Source organism: Triticum urartu, chromosome 7 (genome assembly GCF_003073215.2).
Source record: "Triticum urartu cultivar G1812 chromosome 7, Tu2.1, whole genome shotgun sequence".
Lineage (NCBI taxonomy): Eukaryota > Viridiplantae > Streptophyta > Magnoliopsida > Poales > Poaceae > Triticum > Triticum urartu.
The window spans coordinates 85,084,377-85,092,458 of NC_053028.1; positions in this window are offsets into that span (position 1 = coordinate 85,084,377).

Consider the following 8,082-nt stretch of genomic DNA (forward strand, 5'->3'; position numbering starts at 1 on the left):
ATGTCGTCGAGAACGGCGTTCCCAAGGCTGGAGAAGTTGTCACTGCTGCTGATGTCAAGAAGTTCACTCAACTGGACTCTACTGCCAAAAATATCATCTGTGGTCATCTGACAAAAGGACAGTATGGCCGTGTGAGTGCCTTGAAGACATCTAAGCTGGTCCGGGACTGGCTCTCCAAGGTCAATGAAGGAATCTCAACCCAGAGAGATCAGAGAATCAGTGTTCTTCACAACCTCTTCAACCGCTTCAAGCGAAATGACAATGAGAATGTCCAGCACACATTTGACCGGCTCACTGACATCACAAATGAACTTCAAGCCCTCGGCGCCACTGAGATCACCAAACATGAAATCGTCAAGACGCTGCTGAGATCACTTGATGGTTCGTTTGACATCCTAGCCCTGATGATTCAAGAACGTCCTGATTTCAGGACAATCGATCCGTCTGACATACTTGAGAGGCTCAACACACATGAGTTCCAGCTTTCTGAGAAAAGAGATATCTATGGTCCAAACTATGGGTGAACTCATGCCTTGAAGGCAAAAGCTGTTTCCTCATCTGAAGAAGAATCTGACAGCAGTTCTGGATGATCCTGAAGACATTGGAAGGGACTTGCAATGCTAGTGAAGAAGTTCCAAAAATTCACTAAGAAGAAAGGCTTCAGGAAATCTTCACGATCAAGCTCAAGGAATGATGAAGCTTCTGCTCATGACTACAAGAAGAAAACATGTCACAAGTGCAAGAAAACTGGACACTTCATCTCTGAGTGTCCACAGTGGGACAATGAGAACAGAAGGAAGAAGAAGAGCAAGGAATATGATTCTGACGACAAGAAGAAGAAGAAATACTCAAAGTCTTCTTCCAAGTCTTCCTCAAAGTCTTCATCACACAAGAAGAGCTCATCTGGCAAGGCACGTGCGTTTGTTGGCAAGGAAATGGATTCAGAGGAGGAGTCCTTCTGAGGAGGCAGAGGTGGAGTCTGAGGAGGAGTCTGATTCTGGCATTGCAAGTCTGGCTACAGCATACGTCGCCAAGTCCATCTTCAACACTGAAGACAATGACTTCATCACCGACACTGCAAATGACAAGAACGACTCCACTCCTACCTACTGCTTCATGGCACGCGGTGCCAAGGTAAACACACGCACTACTCGCTATCAAACATCTAGTGACGATGACTCTGACTGTGATTCAAAACCCAGCTACAAAACACTTGCTAAAATTGCAACTGAACAACAGAAAGCTATGGAACATATTCAAAAACTGTTAGACAGAAGCGATGATCTGTTGGGTGCTGAAATGACTCGATCTGAATCCTTAATTGAAGACATAAAAAATCTTCACGTTAAGTATCAGGAACTTGAAGATCGTCTTGATACTCTCTCAACAACTCATGAAAAGCTTTCCTATGATTATCTTCAAAGGAAGCAAGAACTTGAGAAATTGAGAGCGGCTCATGAAGATCTTCAAAAGGAAAACGAGTCACTTCGCGCCGAACAGATCAGTTCCGCTCAGGAAGGATTTGAACCACCATGTCTTAAATGCATTGAGCGTGATAATGCTACTTCTGTTGCTGAATGTTCCACTGCTACTGCTGTTGCAATATCTTCAACTGTTGATGTGGTAACTAACCCCTCTGCTGAGGATACCACTGCTATTGCTGATGAGAATGCTAGGTTGAAGACATTGCTTGAAACAGGGATGTACAAAAGTCTTAAAGGACATCAGACATTATGTGATGTCCTCAAGAAGCAGATTCTGAACCGAAACCCTAGGAAAGAGGGTGTTGGGTTCGTAAGGAAAATAAATGCAGATGGCTCTTACTGGAAACCTGAGCAGTACCCCAAAACCACATGGGTTGCTGCAAAGGAACCTTCAGCAGATCCATCCAATTTATCTGGCTTCACATGTGCTAACCCCATTATTATTGATGAATCCTTTGATGCAAACTATAAACTGTTTAAGAATCAGAATGGTGAAGTGTTTGCCAGGTACATTGGTACTAACTGCAGGAATGGACCGCCTATGAAGAAGATCTGGGTTCCGAAAAAGTGTCTGGAAAATCTTCCTGTGAATGTCTTCATGACACCTCACTTGAAGAAGACAAACCTCAGACCAAAGGCTTCATACGGTCCAAAGGCTTCATACAAACAGAGGACTCACCTGAGTCACACTAACGCAAATGTTTTGCAGGGAAACCATACTCAGGCATATGAATATGAGAGCGGTTCATCAAACCCATGTTCATATGACCAAAAATTATTCTGCTTATTCCTATGAGTATTATTGTCCACCTGCAAGACTGTTTGCTAAGGCTTCAAAGCCAAAATTCTCAGATGCTGCACTTAGACTTATTGCTTCTAAGCCACCCTTGAAGATGTGGGTGGTTAAGAAAGCTTAACTCTCTTTTGCAGGGAAAGGTCTCCAGCAGAAAAACAAAATCTTCTGACGCTATTGCTGGGGACCTTAAAAATCTTGTAGGGCGCAAGATAAAATGCCCGAATGGCATCATTATGTACTTCGTTCCTGAATCGCATGCTACTCTCCCTATTAGTCCTAATCTGGATCTAAGTTTTCATAACCCACTGGTTCGTCAAATGTTTTTGCTTCACAATTCTCTTCGTGAAGCCTATCCCCCTAACTGCACTGTAGGGTACGACACCAGCGTCTTCAAAGTCTTCAGAATGGATTATTGACAGTGGGTGTACAAATCACATGACTGGCAAAAGAAGCCTTCTTATGGACTCAACCTTACGTCCATCCGACAAGAGCCACATCACATTTGCTGACACTGGTAAAAGTAAGGTATTGGGTCTAGGTAGAGTTGCAATCTCAAAGGATCAACACATGGATAAAGTCATGCTTGTTGAATCCCTTGGCTTCAACTTAATGTCTGTCTCAATGCTTTGCGATTTGAACATGATCGTAATGTTTGGAAAATATCGTTGCCTTGTACTAATGGAATCTGACAAGTCTCTAGTGTTTGAAGGGTATCGAAAAGATGATTTGTACGTGGTAGATTTCTCAGCAGGGCCACAACTTGCAGTATGTCTTCTTGCAAAAGCTTCAGAATGCTGGCTTTGGCATCGGAGGCTTGGGCATGCTGGCATGAGGAACCTCCACACCCTTGCGAAGAAGAAGCATGTCATAGGCATCGAGGGCGTCAAGTTCAAGAAAGATCACTTATGCGGTGCCTGTGAAGCAGGGAAGATGACAAGGGCAAAACATCCTTCGAAGACAATCATGACTACTACTCAACCCTTCGAACTGCTCCACATGGATCTTTTCGGTCCCACTCACTACTCAACTTTTACTACTACTGCTTGCCTCTATGGCTTCGTCATTGTTGATGATTACTCTAGATATACTTGGGTGCACATAATCCTTTACAAGACTGAAGTGCAGGATGTCTTCAGACGCTTCGCCAATCGCTATGAACAATTTTGGCGCCAAGATAAAGCACATCAGAAGTGACAATGGCACTGAATTCAAGAACACTGGCCTTGATACATATCTTGATACCTTGGGCATCACACATGAATTCTCAGCCCCGTACACGCCACAGCAGAATGGCGTCGTCGAACGCAAGAACAGAACACTCATTGAGATGGCCAGAATGATGCTAGATGAATACAAGACCCCAAGAAAATTCTGGCCTGAAGCCATTGATACTTCATGCCATACAATCAACCGTGTTTATCTTCACAAGCTACTGAACAAGACATCTTATGAGCTCCTTACTGGCAAGAAGCCAAATGTCAGTTACTTCAGAGTATTTGGCGCAAGGTGCTGGATCAAGGACCCACATCACACCTCAAAATTTGCACCAAAAGCACATGAGGGTTTTATGCTTGGATATGGAAAGGATTCGCACTCCTACAGAGTCTTCAATCTCTTTCATTACAAAGTGGTTGAAACAGTGGATGTGCGGTTCGATGAGACCAACGGTTCACAAAGAGAGCAGCTGCCAAATGTGCTAGATGAAGTTCCATCCAGTGAATCAATCAAGCTAATGGGAACTGGAGAAATTATACCTTCTGAAGCTCATCCTGAAGAAGAACTTATCATTTCAGCACCTGATCAACATGAAGACAATGCTCAGCCTGAAGACATTCCTTCCAACAACGACAATGAACAGCAAGAGCAAAGTCTTCGCCCTGTACATCCTCGCGTTGCCAATGAAGTGCAGATTGAAAGAATAATTGATAGCATCAATGCACCTGGTCCACTCACTCGTTCAAGGGCAACTCAGCTAGCAAATTTCTGTGGGCACTTCGCATTCGTCTCAATATCAGAACCCAAGAAAGTTGAAGAAGCCTTCATGGAACCTGAATGGATTCAAGCTATGCAAGAAGAGCTTCAACAGTTTGAGCTGAATAATGTATGGGAACTGGTTAAGCGTCCTGATCCACGGAAGCACAATATAATAGGCACCAAATGGATATACCGCAACAAGCAAGATGAGCATGGTCAAGTTGTCAGAAACAAAGCTCGTCTCGTTGCTCAAGGATATACTCAAGTGGAAGGCATTGACTTCGATGAAACATTTGCTCCTGTGGCTAGACTTGAAGCCATACGCATACTGCTGGCCTATGCAAATCATCATAACATACTTCTATATCAAATGGATGTGAAGAGTGCTTTTCTCAATGGCAAGATTGAAGAAGAAGTGTATGTTGCACAACCGCCTGGCTTTGAAGATCCAAAACATCCTGACATGGTATACAAGCTCAACAAGGCACTGTATGGCCTCAAACAAGCCCCTCGGGCCTGGTATGACACACTCAAATACTTCCTGAAGAGCAAAGGCTTCATACCTGGTTCCCTAGATCCCACTCTTTTCACGAAGACATATGATGGTGAACTGTTTGTGTGCCAAATATATGTGGATGACATTATCTTCGGCTGCACCAATCAGAAGTACAGTGAAGAGTTTGGATATATGATGCAAGAGCAATATCAGATGTCCATGATGGGGGAGCTGAAGTTCTTCCTCGGTCTTCAAATACGACAACAACGCAATGGCATCTTCATATCTCAAGAGAAGTATCTCAAAGATTGCCTGAAGAAGTTCGGTATGCAAGACTTGCAAAGGCTTCACAACACCAATGCCAGCCAAACATCATCTGGGTCCTGACGACAATGGTAAAGAGTTCGATCAAAAGGTATACCGCTCCATGATTGGTTCTTTACTTTATCTATGTGCATCTAGGCCAGATATTATGCTTAGTGTTTGCATGTGTGCTCGATTTCAAGCGGCACCAAAGGAGTCGCATCACTTAGCTGTGAAGCGAATTCTTCGATATTTGGCTCACACCCCAACTCTAGGATTATGGTATCCAAAGGGCTCAGAGTTTGATTTGGTTGGATTTTTGGATGCTGATTATGCTGGTGACAAAGTTGATCGCAAGTCTACATCAGGCACATGTCACTTTCTGGGACGATCACTTGTATGTTGGTCTTCAAAGAAGCAGAACTGTGTATCTCTCTCCACTGCTGAATCTGAATACATTGCTGCTGGATCTTGCTGCGCTCAGCTTCTGTGGATGAAGCAAACACTCAAGGACTATGGCATTCATCTGAAGCAAGTGCCACTTTACTGCGACAATGAAAGCGCCATCAAGATTGCTACAACCCAGTTCAGCACTCGAAGACAAAGCACATTGAAATTCGTCATCACTTTCTCAGAGATCATGTTGTGAAGGAAGACATTGATATCATACACGTCAACACTGAAGAGCAATTGGCAGATATCTTCACCAAGCCCTTGGATGAGAAGAGGTTTTGCAAGTTACGGTGTGAGCTAAATATCCTGGAATCCTCAAATGTCCTGTGATCAGGCACACATCCTAACCCTTATGCATATTGATGACTTAGATGTGCAACACACGAAGTGAAGTATATCTTCAATCAATGAAGACATACATTCTAAGTGTGAATACATTAATGTGGAATTTGACTTCGGAGCGCCACGATAATTGTGCGCCGTGTCTGGGTCTAATACTTCCTATACGGTGGGTAACGCCACCACCAAACGTTCTATTTTGAAGTGTTTCACTCATGGCGTTACCTTGCAATGTCTTCACATTTGGTTTGGCTTCGATCTCAACATATTTTCATGATTATCTTCACTATGTTGATTATAGATATATATATATATATACTAGTGTTCTGTCCTCTACAGCATTCACTTATAGCTATGTCTTCGTGTTGAATCTTTTGAACTAAGTGAATGTGATCGGACCCTAACCTCTCTATGCTTTCTATCTCAAACTCTATCTCTCCAAGTCATATGCATTCTATTGAAACTGTCGAATGTCTTCTCTGCGTCCTTGTCAGCAGAAGATACAGAGACAACCATTAAGTCCGTTTTCAATGCTCATTCCTCCACATGAAATCCGGAGAAGTAGGAACGACCACCCGACAATCCAGGCGTGCGTGGGACGTGGAACAAACCCCAAAATTCCGCATAATCTGGCCACGTGTTCCTCAGATGCGAATCGCCAGGGGCACCTGTGTAATAGCACAGTGCCGCCCCTGTGCCTATAAATACACACTCACAGCGGTCATTATCTCTTCTTCCACCCTCGCACGAACCCTAGCGCCACCGCTAGCTCTCGACGACGCCGGCGACGAAGCGCTTCGCTGCCGCAACCTCTCCGACGCCGTCTTCACGCCGACCGCGGACATCGTCCTCTCCGCCGTCGCCGTAGGTGTCCTCCGTCGCCAAGTTAGGGCACGGAAGAGTGAACTGCTCGGCCTCATCTCCCACTCCGTCTAGCAGTTCTCAGTGTGGTAAATAAAACTCCCTTTTTACAGCACCGTTGATCCTATTGATCTGTCACTTTCTACCACAAGCAGTTTCTGTTCACACAAGCTAGATCTCTCTCATACTGCATCTCATAACATGCCTAGTATATTCACTTGTGCTTCACAAAGTAGTTAGATTCCTCACTTGTACTGATCTGTGGATTCGTACAAATCTGGAACCAACTTCTTATCTATGAGTGAATGTCTTCGCACGATGAGGTCAATGTCTTCTAAACTGATTTATCTTCAAAATCTTCTGAGAATGCATATGACCTCTTCCCCTTCCCTCGCACCTTAATGCTGTCACAGGTACATGTCCGTGGGAGAATCCTTTGGTTCTCATAGTCTGCATTCATTTGCAGAATTCTTACAGCATCACATAAATTCTCCCGAAGCCAGTTCCTGTTGGTCCAGCAAACGAAAACCTTTGAAGCCTTTGAACGTCTTGAAGCCTTTCAAGTTAAAGTTTATGGCTTCAGAGAAAGCAGCAAGGAAGGGTGGCAGAAAGCGTCGTGGTGAGACCTCCAGAGATCTGCCAGATGAACTCTCAGAAATGTACAAGACAGATCCTGAAGAGGATTACAGTCAGCGCAAGACCCGAATCCAATGGATTCGAAGATATTGGGCAGAACAATGGTTCAAATACAGATTTGTGACCCAGGAGTATGCTGAGAAAAACGCCATCAAGAGACCTGTGGGGACATCCTATTCAAGAATCTTCTACCCAGGTCCAGAGATGAAGCCATTGCTCAAGGCTTCTATCCATGCATGGTCCGTGGACCACAGCCTGCTGATGCACACTCGTCGTCACTGCTATGGTGTCGTGACGACAATCTGTTCAAGCGCAACTTCCAGTTTGCTCAGAACTCAGCGAAGCAGAACAAGAAGACTTTTGGGTTAGACTTCAACCCTGGTCCCTCATCTCCAAGGGCAGATGGCACACGACATGCAGAACCCAATGTCATCGGTCCTTTCGCCAACCTTGAAGGCCTCATCACCTACATCTTGGTTCAAGGGACTGCAGTGAATGAGCCTGCAGCTGACACTGAGTCTGATGACGCGCCTGCAGTGCCGAAGCCAAAGCAGTTGAAGAAGCCAAAAGCTTCAAAGCCGGCCCCTTCACCAAAAATCTCAAGGGCGAAGCCATTGGCAACTGCACCTCCTGAAGACAGTGTGCAGTCTGAAGACTTATCACGCGTCTCCAAGCCCAGAAGGCCAAGATGCCTCTGTCTCACACTGGCAAAGAGCTAACAGCTGCTGCCATTCTGCGCA